Consider the following 23,791-nt stretch of genomic DNA (forward strand, 5'->3'; position numbering starts at 1 on the left):
ATAGATAGTTTCTAATTTATGCATATACAACTTCCTTTAACAAATGTCATATATGTAGTAAAGAGAGAAGAATGTACTTCAGATTTAATAGTGATTATGAAATTTGTAGATGAATTCTAGTATTTGGAATCAAGTGTTTTTTAAATGCTTATACATTAATATTAAGAGAATATTTTATGTATATTAATTGAATGTGAAAACTCATATCTGAACAGCACTTCTTGCAAAGGTAAGCGTGCAAACTCCTATAAGGCCTTAAAATGGGCAAATAGAAATGCAAAGAATATAAATACATTTAAAAATTTTAGAGAAATCAATTCATTTAAAGTTATTTCTTAATTGTTATGACACTGTGGGTTACTATATTACAGTTTGATCTTTTTTCAACAGGACTTGAAATCAACATTTCTTTCTACAGTTAACCCACCTCTTTTTGCAACACTGCAATGGGCTTAAATATATTATGTATTGTATTTCAATTCCATCAAAATTGTAATTATAAACTATATTTAGATATACATGTTACATGTATTATATATATCATATGGAGTTATAATTTGACTGCATAATAAACATAAAACAGACAAAAACATGTCACAAAGAACCAATAACAAGATGCACTTGACAGTACAAAGTCAAATCAAAAAACTCCAGAAAGGAACAGAACCTTCCATGTATATATCTAGAATCTAGGCAAAAGCAGCTGTAAGCTTGCTGAGACAACCAGTCAATATTAGCCAGATTTGTCTGCTGTTAACTGTTGGCAAAATACAGGGTAAAGTGTATTTTTTTCCTCTGTTCTCCTTTCAATTGCTCTGCTTCTTTTTACAACATTCAGGGAGAAGGGAGATACAGATGGCTTGTCAGCTCTGGATGACTTCATCAAGGTAAATGTAGTCCTGTACTTTACAATCCTCAGTTTAAGATCTCTCTCCTTATTGGTTCCTAGATGGCCACTGCTTCAACCTTAATATCTGTGATTCCTGGGTAAGTCTTTGATTCTGCACTTTCTATAATCTAAATTTATATTGGGGAGTTAATACCTGACATATACCGGGTATGTACTGATCATATGTGCTATTAGAAGATCCACTATGATAATTCCCATGTCGGAGAATAGATTCAGGCATCTCGGTTTCTGAAAATTTTATGTGGCAGATTCCCCAATCAGTGTGTTTAGGGAATCTGACATGGCATTTCTTAATGTGATACCAGTAAGCTGCAATTGGCAGCACAGAATCACAATCTGCCATCAGCAGGAAGAAATAAAGGATTTTAGGTAGATATGCAGGATATAGACTCAAGAACTGGGATATATGATCACCTCGAAGTTACCTTGCAATGCTTTCTTCTTTTGATAATTGATTTTTGGTCCGAGGTAAAATGATTTTTTTTCCTGTTATCCACCCTCACTTTCATTTTTTCCCACCTGACCACACAGTTAAATGGGAGGGAGGAATGAGTCACCAGGTCTGATGCAGATCTCCAACTTTACGAAGGGATTTGTTCCTATTGGTGGAATTGAGATCATTTTTCTCATTTGTTCATATTCAGATTTCAGCAACAAGTTGAATGCACATTCTCCTTCATTCAGAGGAAAGGAGAGCTCATTGCATTTTCAGTATAAATGGTCTTTACTAGTCAGGCTCTGGCTATATGCCTAGTTAATTCACAAACTTTCCGCTTTTGATAATTGGATTCTAGTCCTAGGTAAATTACATGTTTGTCTGTTTTCCACTTTCAATGTTTCTGCCAGACTACACAGTTAGAGAGAAGGGAGAAATGATCAGCAGCTCTGATTGAGATCTCCAAGGTTATCACAGGATTTGTTCCTTTTGGTAGAATGGAGATCATTTTTTTTCCCATTGGTTCATATACAGGAGCAATTTGTATCCACACACTCCTTCAGTCAGAGGCAAGGAGAGTTATAACATTTTAAGCATAGCGAGTCTTTATTATTCAAACTTTGGTTATATTCCAGTTCTCAGCTGTCATGTTCATAACTGAAACCTGAATGTCCATTTGCCCACACAAGGCAGTCTGCTCTTGAAACCTAAATGAGACAAAGCTGAAGAAATTAGCAAAGTCAGGTATTGTTTTATTCCAAGTATTACTGTTCTGAGTCACCTGTTACTGTCTCTTGTGCAGCAAGTAGCTCCCTGCTTCTGAAATCTCTGATTCTCTTGAAACATTAGGCACCACTCTTTCAGTCTTGAAACACTGCGGTGTCTGCAATGAAGTAATTCACTTCAGGTTTTAGCATCTGACAGAATTTAGGGGAGTCATGTTCTTCTCCTCTCCAAGATCTATTGCGAGAATGGGAATGGCATTGTACTGTTTTTCACGAAAACTTGGAGTCATTGAAAATACTAAGAAGTTACATCTGAAGGCAGTACCCTACCTGTCACCAAAGACTCTCAAGGCACAATTAGCAATAACAGAGGAAACATCCTTTTCATCATCTATTGCCTTTTAATTTCTCAAGGCTCATCTTTGCCTCCTTTGTTGTCATGGTCTTTGTGTTTTGTTGTTTAAAACTCTCGTACATGATACTTCCTTACTTGTATTCCCATTCCTAATTAGTTAATCAGATAGTATGAGCTTTGTTGGAAATCAGCTACTTACTGATGATGGCAGAAAGGTATTACATTCAACCAAAAAAACAGTTAACACACCAGATTACTTTATTATTGTGAGTATTGCTTTGTGAATTTTTATATAAGTTTGTTACAATTTTAGTTGTAAATATCTAGTGATTTTGGCAGTGTACATTATGCCTTCTATCATATATTCTTTATAACAATATTTACTTGATTTTCTCCCTGATTTTATGGCAGCTATGGCAAAAATATATATATATATCTCAAGACTTCTCATTATTTTCTCTTTTGGGACATGCTGCTAATGAAGGGAAGAATTTTGGTCATGCTAATTTTATTCCATTAATATGAGGATTAACCTGCAATTATAGCATAAATAGACAATTTCAGCTAAGTTCTAAATAGCAGCAAATGGAGTCCCATTCTATGAATATGAAAGTATGTAGGAACTTCCAAAATACCTTCATTCTATGATATTGGGAGTGTCAGCATTTGTTGTCTGCTTCTTGAACTAAAACAGTAGGAGCAATCCAGAATATCTGCTGTTTGTAAGTAATCCACAGAGACAAGAGATAGGAGCAACACTGAGGAGTCTCCCATACATAACTGCATAGCAGAGTGTAATAAGGGCTCAGTTTGTTTCTTTTTGATTCTGGCAGAAAGAAGTTGTTTTTGTGTAAGTGTCTTATATTCTAGTATCATATTCCTGGCTATTAAAATAATGTTGGGATATTCTTTCCCACTAATGGTCTTAATCATAATCCTTGCAGTTACTTCAATTTTCTATTGATTTTTTGACTGCTTTGGCGAAAATATATCTGAAGACTGCTCACTATTTTTTCTTTTAGGGCAAGTAGCTCATGGGAGTGAGAATTTTGTTCCTGCAAATTTTACCCCACTAACAAGATCAGTATTGTTATAGGAATATTCTTCTCTTATATCACATATAGTCAATCCCAAAAAAGTTCCTAAATAGCAACACAGGGATTTCTATTCTATGATGCCATAATAATATAGGAATTTCATAATTACTATAAAAACATTCTTTCCTTCAAATTGGGAGGTGTAAGCATAATTTTAAAATCGTCTATGAAGCTTCACTGTGGTTATATAGGCATGCCTTCGACAAAGAAGCTAGCCAAATAGTACAATACTGGTACCTGAGTGAGAAAGTTCTGATAACAATTTCCAAATTGGGGTGGAGTTCGGTTTACACAATATCTCGAATAATGCAATGGTGCATTTCAAGTGCTTTCAAATATTCATATAAGTTTATGTACATCTCTATGAGTTTGCTTATACACATGTGTATATAAACATACATAATATGCATGGGAATACTTGCTGGGCATAGTTTACAATTTCATACATGAGCAGTATATTTATATTATTTTACATTTTTTTGCTTCCTTCTTCAATAAAACATTGGAACTACAAAGGTCAAAGTAAATATGAGTAAATATTAAAATCAATTTAATTTATTGTACATGAACAAGTGTATACATAGCTATTCCAAACAATGTAAAGAATACGGTGACTATATAACCAATTTTAGAAATGACATTTTGTACTTGACTAGTTTATCAGTGTTCGTGAACTGCAGAAATGGATCTAGATTCTTTGCTACCTCACCTCTGTGATGATTCAGTCCCTGCTGACACGGAGCAGCATACTGCCCACTAATCACAAACCCCATTTAACTGGTGTGTTCCTCCCAGCAACATCGAATTATGGTTCCTCTTCCTAAGTTTATACTGACTAGCTATAATCCATTAACCTTCTTTATTAAACAATTCACAGTGACATTTATTCATCCTGTGTAAAGGAATATTATTGAAAACTGAGGACAATGGGATAATAGGACAATGTTCATAAGACAAAAAATTGATGTAGCATAATTTTTATCTTATTCTGCGGTTTTATATATGAAGACTCCTAGGCATTGCTGTTGTTCAATGTTTGTGATACTGTAAAAGAAAAGCAGAGATAATGGTATGGGTATTTGTTTAAACACACTGTAATCAGTCTAGGGTTTTCTTTTATGTCCAGATACTTCTTTATTAAAAATTGAGAACGAGACAAATCTTAAACTGCTATGTTGTTTGCAGATTAACATGGTTTTGCTTAGTGCATGTACTGGTGCATGGAAATAGTATCTGGATGCTCCTGTTGGCTCCCTTAGACACTTGCTTCATGGCTGAGGTATCAAGGAACGATGTTTGCTCCCTCACCTCTGTGATTATTCAGTCCCAGTTGACACAGAGAAACATACTGACAACTTATCATAAACTCCATTTAACTGTTTGATTGGAGAGCCTCTTTAAAACACCACACCCCTGTTATATAGCACTCAGCCAAGAAGCCCTCTCTTAAAGGAGCCCTTCCTCTGTTTGCACTAGTATTATTTTTGGTGTACAAAAGTCAGTCATCAGGAAGCCCCATTTGCCTCCATTTTGGTTGCTTAGAAACTTTTAAAAGAGATAGAAGGACCTTGGTCTTCCCGCAGGGCAGGGAATTTGGACTGCTCTTCAGTATCGAGAGGGAGGGGGAATGGAGTGGGGGGAGGAGAAGAGGAGTGGGGATAGGGGGAGGGAAGTGGGGGGAGGGGGCAATATTTGGGAGGAGGGGAGGGAAATGGGAAACGGGGAGCAGGTGGAAATTTTAATTAAAAAAGAATAAAAAAAAAGCCTTTTATGTCTTATGTGAAAATTTCGGTAACAAATATGTATGCCAACAAGTAGGCTCTTCGTGTGTCCCATCAGATAATTCATAAATAATCACACACATAGCTATTATTAAGTAAAAGTTATCAGTCCATGGCACAGGATTATTAGAAGATAAATCTTACATCTTAAAATCAGCAATGTTTCTTCTCTCTTCTCTCCCTTTTGGAATGTTACTTTTTCTTACTTTAGCAATTTCATCATCTTCTCCCTGTTTCTTTTCAGGATTCTGAGACTCCTCTTTTTTGTTCTTCATGGTCGAATCTAATGCTGACTAGGTATAATCCATTTTGTTTCTTTATTAAACAATTCACAGTGACATTTATTCATCTTGTATAAAGGAATATTCCATATACTCTTCTTGAATTTTCAACACACACTATCTTCTTATCATATTCTCTTTATAGCCAGATAGAGACATATTTCCATATTTCTATATGTTTAAGAGGTTTTATGCTTAAAATCTATTTAGGGAAATATTTGGAAAATACTATTTTATATGTATGTTCAGTTAATATAGCTGTATTTATTCCTTACCTATTTCAATTATGCAGCAAAACATTCATCTTGAATCCTCAGGTCTAGAAGCTGAAGAACAGTCACATGGACATGGAAGTTAAGCCTGTTCAGGTGTTGCTTAATTTTATACAACAGTATTGGCTGTGACAAACAGCTGCCTTAAAGTAATGTAAACCTTTGTATATGTTCCTTTTTTAGTTATAGTGTGTCCCCATTCTTTGATGTGATGCATTCATATCAGCACAATTTCTAAGAACAAAAGAACTTTGAAAATAATTATTTCTATGACATAGAAAGTCTCATAAAGGGAAATATTCCAGTATACAATTTTTCTTTCTACTACTTGCAATTGTTGAGGAGCAAAATTACAATTAACATTCTAAGTTATATGTAAAGGTTCTTTTTTCCTTTTGTCTGTTTGCCTTCTAGCATAAAAGGACAGACAGAAAAACACAGGTATTTTCATTATACATTTTTTTAGTTTATATGCATTCTGTTTAGGTCCATTATTTTAATCTGAAATTCTTTCTTACTATTGCGCTGTTGCATGTAATATTCAGTAGTATCCTCCAGGCTGTTCTGTTTTTATTGTATGTGTGAGGATGATATAGCTATAGGCCAGGGACTTGCTGATTTTCTGACATTAATATCCACTCTTCAGAGAATAGAATTTAAAACTGAAGGAAACCAATGCACTACATGATGACTAGGGAGAAGTAGAACAAATTGACCTAAAGAATGGCTATCAGTGTGTAGTTTGAGTTATATTCACATTGCTGTTTTTCTTTGCTATTGTTTTATGTCTATTCTGTGAAAGGAGAGGAAAAAGTCTCATTCAACAGCATGCTTATTAGAAAACTGGAAATCTATAATATAGTTTTAGAACCCTCATATTTAAATGCTCATATAAAGTATTACACATTTCTAGGATATTTGAGGTGGGTTCAAAAAGAATGGTATCTCCGAATACTTGGCCAGCCAGGCTAGACTGGCAAATTTGATGTCCAAAGGAAACAACCTATCTCAAATCAGCTAATTCTAAAAAATCTGCATCAAATCAGTATTGGATTGACGTTTCATACATTTGTAATGGAGAAGAAATTTATGGTTGAGAATATGCTTGATTTTTTCAAATACAAAGCAAACAAATGCCCAGGCTGACAGGTAGTATTTTGAAAATTTTTGTAAGTTTTCTCAAATATTTCATCTCAGAGCTCATCATTAATGATTTTGGTTCAAAATGATGTAATCTAATTTTAATTTGCAGAACATAATTGCTTACTATTTTTATCTCATTTTTGAATTTTGCTATTTTTAAGCATCTAGTATCTTATTTGCATTTTTATCTTTATAACATGCAAATGACTTTTTATCTATTTTTTTGGCCATTCATTATTTATTCATTTAAGTAAATTTGTCTTGGCAAGGTTTGGAAATATTTTCTCTTTTATCATGTTTGTCCAGTTCAGACAGTGCACATTTTTTTCAGTTCTCGAGACATGGGGAGTTCCTTACACAAAGACCAGTTTTGCCAAGCTCCAAGTGAATTGTCTTCAGGGCCCCACATGCTCTGAGGAATAGACTGGTGCTGCCAGGGGGATGAATGTTTTTTCGCTTATGTGCCCCTTGTTACTTAGCTTGTCTGGGATCATGGACTATAGGTTCCCTACTCTTTGTTCATAGTTTCTGTTCACTGGTGATTGGGTAAAAATAATCCTGATCATTCAGGTCTGGGTTACCTTACTCAGAATGAATTTTTCTAGTTTCTTTCATTTGCCTGCAAATTTCAAGATGTCTTTGTTTTTTAACCACTGAGAAGAACTCTATTGTTTAAATGTACCCTCATTTTTTATGCATTTTTGTTTAAATGGGTATGGATTTATGTACATGCTGCTCTTATTACATTTTATGTATAAGAATGATAGAGAAAAAACCTGGACATTTGCCCATTTTTTTCCCATTATCATCTACTATTCAGAAATGATAATTTAACATGGGTGTTTACAGAGGACCAAATCATACTTGTTGAATAATTATTATACCATAATCTTTAGAGTGGTTAACAGTGTGGTCTGTGAGATATAGTCGTTGTCTTTTTTTTTTTTTTTTTGGCTTTTATGGTTACATTGTAAACATAGGCAGTCAGCAACATGCTTATTTGGAAATTTAGAAACCTAGCAGACATTTTTAGAATACTAGATTTCTGAAGCATGCATTCTGGTATTATTAAATTCCAGAATATTTGAGAAGTGTAAAAAGAGGAAGTTTTCTGAGGATTCATGGACAGCTAGTCTAGAATGGTACATTACAGTCAAAGAAGAACTCATATCTCATACCTTCTAGTTCCAATAAATATCTGCCCTAAACCAGTATTTTATTAACATGTAAGCACATTTGCTCTAATGAAATTTCAAAAGCTATTAATAATGCATGATTCCTGTAGTATATCCAGTGCTCAAATATCCCAGCAAGCTTACCGGCAGGACAATTGAAGCCAAACCCTTATTAGAGTGGCTATTTGTTGTACTTAACTAATTTAACAGGACAGTTCCAGTTATTTTCAAGGTAGCCTGCCATGAAATATGCTCATGTAACAAAGGCTGTCTTCAAATTGATGGACATACAACTTTCCTAAATATATTCCTTTTTAATGAAGATGGAAAAATACTTCAGATTTAGCGGTTATTATGAGATTTGGAGAGAAATCCTAGCATTTAAGATCTAGCTGATTTTGAAAATTAATAATTGTAAATTATTATGTAGAGGCGAGTTTATGTATATTGATTGCATATAAGAAACAAAAAATGAAGGCTTTTTCTTACAAAGGTAAATGTGTAAACATGTATAAGTTTTAAAACAAGCAAACACAAAATTAAAAATATAAATATATTTAATTTTTTCTGAAATCAATTAAGATTTTATAAAGAATTAAATTCTTTATCATTAAGATACTGTGGGCTACTATATCATAGTTGGGTCTATCACGTCTATATTTCTTTTTACAATATACCCATTTTATTGTACAACACTCTAATCAACTTAAATGTATTATGTATTATAATTCAACTACGTGAAAAATTATAATTAGATGTTATATCTGTAAATGATCATATCATCTTATATGCAACATATTAAATATAATTTGACTGCATAAAAAACACACATAAAAACAGAAAAAAATTATCATAAAGAATCAGATGCAGTACGTACTTGGAAGCACAGATTCACAGTCAAAATAAGGAATGAAGACTTTCATGTTTTTAGGTAGATTTTTTTTTCTTTTAAACACTGCTTGGCCCATTAGTTTTAGCCTCTTATTGGCTAATTCTCACATCTTTGATTAACCCATTTTTAATGATCTGTGTAGCATAGACACAAAAGCCGTTGCAAGCTCATTAAGACAACCTGTCATACTTTGCCAGTTTTGTCTGCTGTTAACCAGAGGCAAAACACAGGCAAATTACATTTTATCCTGTGTTCCACTGTCAATTTCTCTGCTTCTTTTCCCAGCACACAGGGAGGAGGGAGACTCAGATGAATCATCAGTTCTGGATGAGATCACCAAGTTAAATATAGCCCTATGCTTTCAGGTCCTTGGTTTGAGATCTCTCTCCTCATTGGTTCCTTGATGGCATAAAAGGGTCTGATCTGAGGCATTTTGCCAGTGGGGCTTTGACTAAAGTCCTGCTAAAAGCTGGACTTTAGTCAATGCCCCTTGTAAACAAACCCAGATAAAAAACGTGTCGCAGAGACCTGCAGGAGACAGAAGCAATAGGAAAAGCAAGGAATCTAAGAGCTTACCGATGCTCTTCCTGAGAGTCACCTGTTCCTGTTTGCGGTGCAGGAAATGTGCTGGAGTCTCTGAAGCCACTGCTTCATCGGTAAAACCTGTGATTCCTGGGTTAGTGTTGTAATGTGCATTGTCTGAAATGAAGATTTTCTTAGCAAGTCTATACCTGACAACAAAAGGGAGTTAATGAAATTATGTGCCATTGGAGGCCCGCACTAAGATAATTGCTATCTCGCCAAATAGTCTCAGGCACCTGGGAATCTGTATCTCAAGTGTTTGTTCCCTAAATCAGTGTGTTTCAGTCCTCTGATATCGCATTTCTGAATGTGATACCTGTAAGCTGCAATCGGCGGCACAGTATAACTATCAGCCATCCGCAGGCAGAAATGGAAAATTTCAGGTTGATAGGCAGGATATAGACCCAAGAAGGTGATATGTGATCACCTCCTAGTTACCTCACAATTATTTACGTTTTTAATAATTGGATTCTGGTCCTAGGTAAACTACATTATTTCATTCCTTCTACTTTCATTTTTATTTTATCTGCCGGAGGAAACATTGAGATGGGAGAGAGAAATGCGTCAGCAGCTCTGATGCAGATCTCCAAGGTAACCACAGGCTTTGTTCCTATTGGTGGAATTGAGATCACTCTCCTCATTGTTCTGGGGACAATTTGAATGCAAACACTTTTTCAGTCAAGGCAAGGAGAGGTATTAATATTTTTAGCATAGCGGATCTTTCCTAGTCAGGCTCAGGTTATATGCCAGCTATCAGTTGCAAATGTTTATTACCAATACCTGAATGTACATTGTCCCGGACACAGAAGACTGCTCTTGACAACTAAATGAACCCAAGCCCATGTAATTAGCAAAGTCAGGTACTGGTATATTCCCAGTATTCAGTTCTGAGTCACCTGTTATGGTCTGTGCATCAAGTCGATTCCTGCTCTGAAACCTCTCCTTCTCTGTAAACTTGTGGCAACACTATTTCTGTCTTGAAAGTGTGCAGTATCTGAAAATTATAATTCACTTCAGGTTTTAGCATCTGACAAAGTCTAGGGGATTCATTCCTTCTTTTATTTTTTTTTCTGAGTTCCATTGTGACAATGGGAATGACATTGTGGGTTTTTTTTCTGCATAAAAACATAGGCTCATTGAAAATATTATGCAGTAACATGAAAGCACTTCTGTATCTGTTACCAAAGTCTCTGAATTAGAATAAGTTATAGAAGAGGAACATAATTCATATCATACTATTGCTTTTCAGGTTTTCACAGGCTCAAATTTGCTGTTTTGGTTGACATAGTCTAAGTGTATTTGCATATAAATGTTCTTGTACATGATACTTTCACACTTTATGCCTATTCCTAATTATAAAATAAGACAGCATGAGCTTTTATTGAAATCAAGTATTTATTGATGATGGCAGTGAGGTATTACATACTTCCCTTGAAAATAATTAACACAATGATTTCTTTGTTACTGTGTGTCTTGTTCTTGTATGCTTTGAACAAGTACAGATCTTATCTTGTAACTTCCATCTCAGACTCTAATTGAATGTCTGCTACTAATGTTGAGACTGGAAAACATTGGTACTTTGGAATCAACAGCCTCCATTTTAATCTATTACAATATTTCTTTCACCTTTATAGTACAAATGTATGAAGCTTTTAATTAGGTTTTAAAGACATGTAACATAAGAACATAGTTCTATGCAGCCTCTTATTTTCTATAGAAAGAACTTTCCAATTCCACATTATGTTATTTTCCAACTAATGCTGAAGGAACATCTGTGATGAAGGTCAAATGATGCTCCTATATATGAACATATTAATATTTTATTAGGATTCAGTTTTTTTGATTCTGGATGAATAAAATATTCTATTCTTATGAAAGTCTGTCAACATTGTAGTCATACATACCTAGCCAATACGGCTGTTTGAGTTATGCCTTCCATCATATGGTCCTAATAACGATATTTACTTGATTTGTCTCCTGATTTTTTGGCCACTATGATAAAATTATATCTGAAAACTGCTATTTTCTCATTTCGGTCATGTAGCTAATGAGAGTGAAGAATTTTGGTCATGCTATTTTCAGGATTAATCTTCAATTATAGCACAAGTAGTCAATCCCTTTTAAATTACAAATAATATCATATGTGTTAACATTCTATGATGATGAAATTATGTAGGAACTTCCAAAACAGGTTCTTTCCACCGTACTGGCAGTTGTAAGCATATTTTTGAAACGGTTGGTGAATGTCCAGTTTTGTACTGGTAGCCATGACTTTGGCCAATAAAGAAATGAAAAAACATACTATTTGTATCTCGGTGAGATAAAGCTGAGATCCCTTATGGTATAAGGAGTTCAGTTTACAATAACTCTTCTAATATAGTATGAAGCAGCTCAATTACTTTCAAATATTTATATAAGTTTAGTTATGTGTATATATATGAGATAGGCTATGCATAATAATCTTTGTATATACATATGCATGTATGATATACTTCTTAGCTGAGAATTTCATACATGTGTACTGTATTTATGTTATTTGACGCTCTATTCTGCTTTCTCTTTAAATCAATATCTGTACTAAAAATGTCAAAATAAATCCCACTATATAATAAAATTATTATTTTTTATTGTGCACATACATTGTATATATCAGTATTTTACACTGTATACACATTGTTGTGATTTTGTATAACCAATTTAGCATCAACTTTTTCTAATTCAAAGGCCTTTCAATGTTACTGTGCAGTAGAAAATGATCCTTTCTATCTTAGTCTTTAATATTTGTCATTGGCTTTTCTGCTAATTGGGTTATTTTTAAAGAGTTTTCCAACTCTTTTAGCATTTCAATATGGGATGTCATTGTGCTATGCATTTTCATCATTTCTTTGCTTTCATTTAATTTTAATTGGCTTTTAAGAATTCTAAATTTTTACTTTTTAATACCTTGTCTGTATTGGAATATACTGTCTTCACTGCATATATCCTGTTCTTTTTGGCATAAATTGTCTGTTTACATTGCATGAAATATTTTTAAGTGAACAATAGTGGCAAGGTTTTGAATTCATTAGTTAGTCTTGACCAAACCATGTAAGTTTTTTGATATTTGAGCAGTTGTGGAATTGTATAGCAATGCTGTAAATTCATATTTTCATTTTTCTAGTAGGTGGAGCTACTGCTTCCTGTGGTTTAGGGATAAATGTATAGGACAAAGTTAGGACAGATAGCTGTTCATTATTAGTCTGTAAAGACTGCTTCATTTCTAAAAGTGCCTCATTCTTGGCTCCGTTATCAAACAGTTTTTAAGAACATAATATGAAAAAAAACTGAGTCCCAATATCCAATAAATAGATGTATCACTGTAACTATATAAGCCTTGCAGAATACCATCCATACTATTAGCAACAAAGTTACTAAAATTTTCCATGGTATTATTGTCTGCCTTTATATATCTTTCAAGATTATTGATTTATTAATTAATAAAATATTTACCTGTTATGTGGCCCAGTAAATTGTTTTCAGTGTAATAATCTTTATTGTCCAGCCGGTGTTGTTGTTGCAGAGTCACAACCTGTTGCCGTGAACAGTCCTGAGCCACTATGGTTTCCCTGCCTTGAGGATTGTTACATACTGAGAAATATGCTTTGCTTGACAAATTAAAAGCAATTAAATCAATTCCATACATGGAGAAAGAAACCCAAAACCCAAAAGCCATGAATCTGAACTTGAAGTTTCACACGTTGCCACATGTCTGGGACACAGCAGTGAAGGCCAAGGGCATGTGCCCAAGTTACCTCAAACAGTTAGCTTTGCTGTGGTGGGGTTTTTACAAAATAATGCTTAGTAGGTAAAAGCAAGTCAGATGGGTGGGGTGTTAGAATTCCTGGGCTGTGGAAGGTTTAGGCCTTTCATTTTCTAAAGCAGACATGCTGACATTTTACAATCCATGATATTAGAAAAGTGTGAGAACAGAAAGTTTTCTGAGTATATGTGGCCAGCTAGGCTAGACTAACAAGTTTCAATCCAAGGGGAAAACTTATCTCAAATATGATAGTTTTCATTAATATCTGCAACAAACCAGCATTTTACATTTTATTTATTTATTTATTTATAAGATTTCTGCCTCCTCCCCACCACCACCTCCCATTTCCCTCCCCCTCCACAAATCAAGTCCCCCTCCCTCATCATCCCGAAGAGCTGTCAGGGTTCCCTGCCCTGTGGGAAGTCCAAGGACCTCCCACCTCCTTTCTGGTATAGTAAGGTGAGCATCCAAACTGCCTAGGCTCCCACAAAGCCAGTACGTGCAGTAGGATCAAAACCCAGTGCCACTGTTCTTGACTTCTCAGCAGTCCTCATTGTCCGCTGTGTTCAGCGAGTCCATCAAACCAGCATTTTTTAATAGATAAGCACATTTGCCCTGTTGATTTTCCAACAACTTGAACTAAATGCATTTTTATTGTATCCTGTCCAGTGCTCAAAATTTTAATATTCTTTGTGACTGGAATAATGAAGCCAAGCCCTTATTAGAGTGGCTATTTACTATATTTAGCTAATCAAGAAAGAAATTTAGAATTATTTTCAGGTTGGCTTGTCATGTTGTGCACTCATGTACCCATAGACAGTTTCTAATTGATGCATATACAGCTTCCTTTAACAAATGCCATATATATTTATATAGAAAAATATACTACAGATTTAATAGTGATTATGAAATTTGAAAGGAATTCTAATATTTGGAGTCAAGAGTTTTTTTAAATACTTATAAATTAATATTAAGAGGATATTTTATGTATATTAGTTGGATGTGAGAAATACAAATATGAAAACCACTTCTTGCAAAGGTAAGCATGCAAACACCTCTAAGGCCTTAAAGCTGGCAAACATAATTGTAAAGAATATAAATACATTTATAAATTTTTGAGAAATCAATTCATTTATAGTCATTTCTTAATTGTTAAGACACCGTGGGATACTATATTACAGTTTGGTCTTTTTTCAACAGGGCTTGAAATCAAGATTTCTTTCTACAGTTAACCCACCTCCTTTTACAACACTGCAATGGACTTAAATATATTATGTATTGTATTTCAACTCAGTGAAAATTGTAATTAGTAATTATATTTAGATATAAAACATATTATATGTATTATATATAACATATGGAATTATAATTTGACTGCATAATAAGAATAAAACAGAAAAAACAGATCACGTAGAATCAAAAGCTAGATGCACTTGACAGCAAAAGTCACAACCAAAAATCTCGAGAAAGGAACAGAGCCTTCCATGTATATATGTAGAATCTATGAAAAAGCAGCTGCAAGCTTGATGAGACAACCATTCAATATTAGGCATATTTGTTTGCTGTTAACTGTTGCAAAATACAGGGAAAAGTATATTTTATCCTGTGCTCTCTTTTCAATTGCTCTGCTTCTTTTTACAACATACAGGAAGCAGAAACAGATGAAGCATCAGCTCTGCATGACGTCATCAAGGTAAATGTAGTCCTGTGCTTTACAATCTTCAGTTTAAGATCTCTCTCCTTATTGGTTCCTTGATGGCATAAAAATGTCTGCACTCAAGGATTTTACCAGGCAGGTTCTTGGCTAAAGTCCATCTTTCAGCTGAATTTGTAGAAACCTGGCTGAAAACAAACCCAGATAAGAAAAATCTGTCCCAGAGACCAGCAGGAGAAAGAAGCAATAAAAACATAGGAAAAGAAAAAGAAATGTTAGATTTTACATGTTCCTGCTAAAAATCACCTGTTCCCATTACCGTCGAAGAGATGTGCTCGATTCTCTGAAGTCAGTGCTTCTTCCTGAGTAAGTCTTTAATTCTGCATTTTATTTAATCAAAATTTTCTTTGGGAGTCAATACCTGACAGAAACCAGGGATGTATTGATTATATGTTGATGTAGGAGGGACATCTGTCTATTTGTTACTTTCATTTGTTAATTAATAAAGAAAACTGCTTGGCCTGATATGTCAGAACATAGGTAGGTGGGAAAGACAGAACAGAATGCTGGGAGGAAGAAGGCAGTGAGGCAGATGCTATGAGCTCTAGCCCAAGATGGATGTAGGCTAAAATCTTCCCGGTAAACCACCACTTCGTGGTTCTACACACATTAATAGAAATGGGTTAATCAAGAAGTGAGAGTTAGCCAGTAAGAGACTGGAGATAATGGGCCAGGCAGTGTTTAAAAGAATACGATTTTCCTGTAATTTTTTCGGGTAAAGCTAGATGGGAGCTGGGCCGCAGCCTGACACTCCAGATCACTACAATATGTGCCATTGGAGGAGCCAGTATGGCAATTGCTGTGTTGGAGAATAGATTCAGGCATCTCAGACTCAGAAAATTTCAAGTGGCAGATAGCCAATCATGTGTTTAGAGAATATGACACAGCTTTTCTGAATATGATGCCAGTAAGGTGCAATTGGCAATGCAGTATCACAATCAGCCATCAGCAGGTATAAATGAAGGACTTCAGGTGATAGGCAGGATACAGACCCAAAAATTGGGATAAATAATCACCTCCTAGTTACCTCGCAATGCTTTCCTCTTTTGATAACTGCATTCTGGTCTGAGGTAAAATGAATATTTTTCCTGTCATCCACACTCACTTTCATTTTTTTTTTCCCGCCAGACCACACAGATGGGAGAGAGAAATGAGTCAACAGCTTTGATGGAGATCTCCAGGGTTATCACACCATTTGTTCCTATTGGTGGAATTGAGATTATTCTCCCCATTGGTTCATATACAGGAAAATTTGAATGCACACACTGTTTAAGTCAGAGGCAAGGAGAGCTATAACATTTTTAGCATAGTGAGTCCTTATTATTCAAACTCTGGTTATATTCCAGTTCTCAGCTGTCATGTTTATAACTGAACCTGAATGTCCATTTGCCTACACAAGGCAGACTGCTCTTAAAACCTAAATGAGACAAAGCCGAAGAAATTAGCAAAGTCAGGTATTGTTTTATTTCAAGTATTACTGTTCTGAGTCACCTGTTACTGTCTCTTGTGCAGCAAGTAGCTCCCTGCTTCGGAAACCTCTGATTCTCTTGAAACATTAGGCAACACTCTTTCAGTCTTGAAACACTGCGGTGTCTGCAATGAAATAATTCACTTCAGGTTTTAGCATCTGACAGAATTTAGGGGAGTCATGTTCTTTCCTCTCCAAGATATATTGCAGGAATGGGAATGGCATTGTACTGTTTTTTCACGAAAACTTGGAGTCATTGAAAATACTAAGAAGTTACATCTGAAGGCAGTAACCTACCTGTCACCAAAGACTCTCAAGGTACAATAAGCTATAACAGAGGAAATATACTTCTCATCATCTATTCCCTTTTAATTTCTCAAGGCTCATCTTTGCCTTCTTGGTTGACATTGTCTTTGTGTTTTGTCATTTAAAACTCTTGTATATGGTACTTTCTCACTTGTATTCCCATTCCTATTTAGTAAATCAGATAGTATGAGCTTTGTTAGAAATCCTCTATTTACTGATGATGGCAGAGAGGTATTACATTCAACCAAAGAAAAGATAACACACCAGATTTCTTTGTTACCGTGTGTGTTGCTTTTTGTATTTTATGTAAGTTTGTTATAATTTTAGTCTTAAATATCTAGCCATTAAGGCAGCATACATTATGCCTTTTATCATATAGTTTTTATAAAAATATTTACTTGAGTTTTCCCCTGATTTTATGGCAGATATGGCAAAAAATATATCTCAAGACTTCTCATTATTTTGCCTTTTTGGGCACACTAATGTGAAGTGAAGAATTTTGATCATGCTAATTTTAATCCTCTAATATGAGGATTAACCTGTAATTATAGCACAAGTAGGCAATCCCAGTTAAGTTCTAAATTGTAGCTAATGCATTTACATTCTATGAATATAAAGTATATAGGAACATCCAAAATACCTTCTTTCTATTGTATTGTGTGTTTCAACATTTGTTGTTTGCTTCCTGAACTAAAACAGTAGGATCATCCGGAGTATCTGCTGTTTGTAAGTAATCCACAGAGACAAGATATAGGAGGAACACTGAGGAGTCTCCCATACATAACTGTATAGCAGCCTGTAATTAGGACTCAGTTTGTTTCTATTTGACTCTGGCAGAATAAAAGAAATTGTTTCTGTATAAGTCTATTAATATTCTAGTATCATATTCCTGACCATTAAAATCATGTTGGGGTATTTCTTTCCACTACTGATCTTAATCATAATCCTTAGAGTTACTAGAATTTTCTATTGATTTTTTTGACTGCTTTGGTAAAATATATCTGAAGACTGCTCACTATTTTTTCTTTTAGGGCAAGTAGCTCATGAGAGTGAGAAATTTTATTCCTGCAAACTATACTCCACCAACAAGATGATTATTGTTATAGGATTATTTTTCTGTTATTTCATATGTAGTCAATCCCAATAAAGTTTCTAAATAGCAACAGAAGGATTTCCATTCTATGATGACATAATAATATAGGAAATGCATAATTACTTTAAAATATGTTCTTTACATCAAATTTGGAGGTGTAAGCATATTTTTTTTATTGAAAAAAAAATTTTCCGCCTCCTCCCCGCCTACCATTTCCCTCCCCCTCCTCCCGCCCCTCTCCCCCTCCCCCTACTCCTCTTCTCCTCCCTCTCCAGTCCCAGGAGCAGTCATGGTTCCCTGCCCTGTGGAAAGTCCAAGGTCCTCCCCACTCCATCCAGATCTAGGAAGTTGAACATCCAAACTGTCTAGGCTCCCACAAAGCCAGAACCTGAAGTAGGATCAACACCCCGTGCCATTGTCCTTGGCCTCTTGTCAGCTCTCATTGTCTGCCATGTTCAGAGAGTCCGGTTTTATCCCATGCTTTTTCAGTCACAGTCCAGCTGGCCTTGGTGAGCTCCCAATAGATCGGTCCGACTGTCTCAGTGGGTGGGTGCACCCCTCGTGGTCCTGACTTCGTTGTACATGTTCTTCCTCCTTCTGCTCCTCATTAGGACCTTGGGAGCTCAGTCCGGTGCTCCAGTGTGGGTCTCTGTCTCTATCTCCATCCATCGCTAGATGAAGGTTCTATGGTAATATGCAAGATATTCATCAGTATGGCTATAGGATAGGTTCATTTCAGGTTCCCTATCCTCAGGTGCCCAAAGAACTAACTGGGGACATTGCCCTGGGCATCTGGTAGCCACCCCAAGTTCAAGTCTCTTGCCAACCCTTAGGTGGTTCCCTTAACTAAGATATGAGTTTCCCTGCTCCCCTATCCAACCTTCCTATATACCCAATCATCCCGTTTCCCCAAGTTCCCCTCATCCTCTCCTTCACACTTTTCTTTCTCCATCTCCCCTTACCCCCATCCCACCCTACCCCCAAGATTCCAATTTTTTGCCCGGCACTCTTGTCTACTTCCCATAGCCAGGAGGATAACTATATGTTTTTCCTTGGGTTTGCCCTCTTGTTTAGCTTCTTTAGGACCACATATTATAGACTCAGAGGCCCCCTATCCATAGCTAGAAACCAATTATGAGTGAGTACATCCCATGATCTTCTTTTTGGGTCTGGGTTACCTCACTCAGGATTTTTAAAATTGTCTGTGAAGTGCCACTGTCACTTCTATAGGTGGCACTGTGGTTCTATAGGCATGCCTTTGACAAAGAAGCCAGCCAAATAGTACAATACTGGTACCTGAGTGAGAAAGTTCTATAACACTTCATAGTATAAGGGGTGGGGTTGAGTTTACACAATGTCTCTCCAGTATACAATGATACATTTCAAGTGTTATCAGTCCATGGCTCAGGATTATTAAAAGACAAATTTTACATCTTAAATTCAGTAATGTTTCTTCTCTCTTCTCTCCCTTTTGTAATATTACCTTTTCTTACTTTAGCAATTTCATCTTCTCCCTGTTTCTTTTCAGGATTCTGAGACTCATCTTTTGTTCTTCCCAGCTATGTGGAAGTAGGTTCCCTGGCCGAATCTAATACTGACTAGGTATAATCCATTTTGTTTCTTTATTAAACAATTCACAGTGACATTTATTCATCCTGTGTAAAGGAATATTCCATATACTTTTCTTGAATTTTCAACACTCACTATCTTTTTATCATATTCTCTTTATAGCCTGATAGAGCCATACATTTCCATCATTTCTATATGTTTAAGAGGTTTTATGTTTAAAATCTATTCAGGAAAATATTTGGGAAATATTATTTTTATATGTATGTTCAGTTAATATAGCTGTATTTATTCTTTACATATTTCAATTATTAAGCAAAAACTTCATCTAGAATGCTCAGGCCTAGAAGCTGAAGAACAGTCACATGGACATAGAAGTTAAGCCTGCTCAGGTGTTGCTTAATTTTATACAACAGTATTGGCCGTGATCACAGCTGCCTTAAAGTAATGTAAACCTTTGTATATGTCCCTTTTCTTAGTCATGCTGTGTCCCCATTCTTTGATATGATGCGATTACATCAACACAATTTCCAAGAACAAAAGAACTTTGAAAATAATTATCTCTATGACATAGAAAATCTCATAAAGAGAAATATTCCAGTATACAGTTTTTCTTTCTACTACTTGCAATTGTGGAAAAGCAAAATTACAACGAACACACTAAGTTATATGTAAAGGTTATTTTTTCCTTGATATCTGGTTGCCTTCTACTATAAAAGGACAGGCAGATTAACACAGGTAATTTCATTATACATTCATTTTATTTTATGCACATCTTGTTTAGGTCCATTGTTTTAATCTGAACTTCTTTCTTGCTTTACACTGTTGCATGGAATATTCAGGAGTAAGCTTTAGGCTTTTTCTTTTTTATTGTATGTGTCAGGATAATATAGATATAGGCCAGGGACTTGCTGGTTTTCTGACATTAATAGCGTCTATTCAGAAAATAAAAGTTAAAACTGAAGGAAACCAAAGAACTACATGATGACTAGGGAGAAGTAGAACAAATTGACCTAAAGAATGGCTAGCAGTGTGTAGTCTGAGTTATATTTATATTACTGTTTTACTTTGCTATTGTTTTATGGCTATTCTGTGAAAGGAGAGGAAAAACTCTCATTCAACAGCCTGCCTATTTGAAAACTGGAAATCTATAATATATTTTTAAAACCCTCATATTTAAATGCTCATATAAAATATTACACATTTCTAGGAAGTTTCAGGTGGGTTGGAAAAGGATGGTATCTTTGAATACAAGGCCAGCTAGCCTAGACTGGCAAATTTGATGGACAAATAAAAAAACCTATCTCAAATCAGCTAATTTTAATAAAATCTGCATCAAATCACACATTTGTACTCTTGAATTTCCAACAATTAGAACTAAATACATAATTCTTGTAGTATATCCACTGATCAAAAATCCCAGTATTCCTACAGGAAAGATTCATAGATCCTACACTCATTAGAGTCACTATTTGATTTAAGGTGCTAATTGAAAAGGAGAGCTAGGCTACTTTTTTAGGAATGGCTGCCGTGAGGGACCATTTTTGTTCCAGTAGATGGTTCCATACTGATGGACATAAAACTGCCTTTAATGAACTTAGCTGTTATTAGAGAGTAAAAAAAAAAATGTGTACTTCTGATGCTAGAGTGGTATAGTAATCTGGAGAAGAAATTTATGATTGAGAATATGGTAGATTTTTTCAAATACAGTATATATATGCATATGAAGAATATATATTATAGGTATTAATGGCACATAAGAAACAAAATGAAGACCACTTTCAAAGATATTTGTGCAATCACAAATAATTCTATAAAATGTCAAAAATAATTTTAGCAGGATATATATTTAATGTATTTTTTCCTTGAGATCAGTTGACCTTAAATTATTTCTTTATCAATAACATACTCTGAGGTTTTATATTACATTTGACTCAATTTGGAAGAGGGCTTTTATCCCACATTTCATTTTTCAAGCCAAACAGCATTGTTGTAGCACAATCTAATAAATATTATATTTTATATTTCAATTAATGAAAGTTTATAATTCTATGTTACAAACATATAAAATATTTATTATTATAACATATTATAATATTAATTCAGTTGCATTAAAAAGACACATGAATCAACTGACAAAAATGCTCATAAAGCAAGATGTACTTGACAGACACAATTAAAAATGTCCTGATAAAAATAGAGGATGTATTATAGACAGATGGTTTCTGGCAACTCCCTCAGATGACCCTACACAATTAGCCAGTTTTGACAAGGGATGCACTGCTCTTTCCTCTTCTGTGGGAGATCCATTTTGGGAATGACTATCACATTGTAGTATTATTTGTCAAAACGTAAAGTCACTGAAAATTTCAACCAGTAAAGTAAGCACTTACTACCCTCCACCTAAGAATCTTGACAGTCCCTAAAATATAGCTTATCTACAACAAATTATAACATTTCTATGGCTTTCTTTTTCTGTAACAATTGGCATTTCATTGAATCAGATACTTTTTCTCTATATATATTTTTTGGATTTCCTGGCTGGCAATATTCTGTTCTATCATAGGCCAAATATATTTTTTATTAACTGGTCTCAGCATACAGTGGGGAACCACGCATCCTTTCTCTTTTCTCTCTAAATTAAAAGAAATATTTTCACTTTAGCATAGGAAAATTACATATAACAATACAGAAACCAAGCAATAATTGTTCACTCTATTTAATCCTTTTACATTTGGCAAATTAAGGAAAATATTATTTATCTTATCTTTGTAAGGCTAAAGTTTTATATCTAATTTATCTTTTATCATCACAAAAGAAAACTATAATCATAATTATCTGTTTTCAATACTATCAAAGACCACAGAAGAATCTTATAATATCTAAGTAAAGAGGAAACACACTCAAAATAACTTACAAAACTCTAGAATTGACAGAGACTCTTACTCCCTGGACAGTTACTCAAAATTCTTCGATAACATTTGGACACTCATCTACAACCTACAGGACGACCATGGTATATTTGTCATGAAGCAGAAAATTTGATAGACTGTTTCAAGTACATTGGCAGTATGCCAGTCACTTTCTTCTGTGTCCTACAGAACATCTAGAAGAGTCATGAAGCATGAACACTGAAGATGTTTTTCTCCTCTTTTAGCAATTTCAGCAGTCATTTTCTGTGCATCCCACATGTATATTTTATACAGCATACCATTTAACAGTCCAGAGAAGAGCAGTTTCTTGCACAAATGGCTAGCTTTGTCACCTCGAAGCAAATTCCATAATGAGTTCTTCAATGCCCATCATCCTCTTAAAGTAATGTTGCTGCCTAAATTCCCACTGTTGATTAAGGTCTAAGTTCTTAAAATATTTTAATGCCATATTCTGTAGGTCGTTGAAGTGTTGAAGATTATCTATCTAACTGAACTATATCTCTGAAAATCTAGAAAACTTAAATAACTTGAATAACATTTGATTTTACAGATATCTTTTCATCTATATTTCTTTACATTACATTTAAATTAGCTCCAAAAAACATTATACCTTAAATAAGAACAGAAGTACCATAAACTTAAATTTGTATCAGTAAACAAGATCCATACTAATGCAAAACATTCATCTCTGTATCATATTCCACTTTAAATGAAAACAATCATTTTGAAAATTTAAGTTTGGTAATCTCCAATGTTCTTCCTGCTTTTTCTTGGTCAATTTTTTGGGGGGTTCATAGATACCTTTTGGTATGTCTTGCTTCTTAAAACCACAGCAGACTGTAAATAATGCACAGGTTCTCATCTTGTGAGGAAACAAAAGCAGGATTTTTTTTAAAGTAAAATAACTTTTTTTGGAGGCACACACCTTTACTCTCAGCACTAAGGAGTCAGAGGGAGGAGTACCTCTGTAAGTTAGAGGTATCAGCCTGGCCTGCAAGAGCTAGTTTTCTTCACTGACTTATGGTTTAAATTAAATTAATTTCTTTTTTATTTTCTAACAAGACTGCAGCCTTCACTCCACATCTCCTCCCTCTCTTTCACTTAGGCCCAGCTCTTAATCTGCTCCTCCAAAGCATTCTCAGAATATGATGCAACTTTCTCAAGGACACCAGCAAATCCTGGCGTACGAAGTTGCTATCACACCAGGTACCTCACCAGTATTTAAGCAGGAAAATGCAATCCTGCATGAGGAATAGGTTTTAA

The 23,791-nt window shown here is 34.8% G+C and overlaps 2 long non-coding RNA genes across 3 annotated transcripts in view; both read left to right on the forward strand.

Moving 5' to 3' along the window:
* LOC130865375 (uncharacterized) overlaps positions 1-877 on the forward strand; it is a 70,280-nt gene extending 69,403 nt beyond the window's left edge. The window contains exon 3 of the long non-coding RNA XR_009056119.1: positions 839-877. This is a non-coding gene — a long non-coding RNA (uncharacterized LOC130865375). The remainder of the gene's footprint in view (positions 1-838) is intronic.
* A 14,401-nt stretch (positions 878-15,278) lies between these two features.
* Positions 15,279-23,734, forward strand: LOC130865078 (uncharacterized). 2 transcript variants are annotated; one of them, XR_009056079.1, is made up of 4 exons: positions 15,279-15,468; positions 16,291-16,948; positions 19,558-19,631; positions 23,634-23,734. It is a non-coding gene; the product is annotated as an uncharacterized LOC130865078 (long non-coding RNA). The 2 variants fall into 2 exon arrangements; XR_009056078.1 differs by having other exon boundaries at positions 15,279-16,948.
* Positions 23,735-23,791: the final 57 nt, after the last annotated feature.

The sequence above is a fragment of the Chionomys nivalis genome, chromosome 23 (genome assembly GCF_950005125.1).
Source record: "Chionomys nivalis chromosome 23, mChiNiv1.1, whole genome shotgun sequence".
In the NCBI taxonomy this organism is placed as follows: domain Eukaryota; kingdom Metazoa; phylum Chordata; class Mammalia; order Rodentia; family Cricetidae; genus Chionomys; species Chionomys nivalis.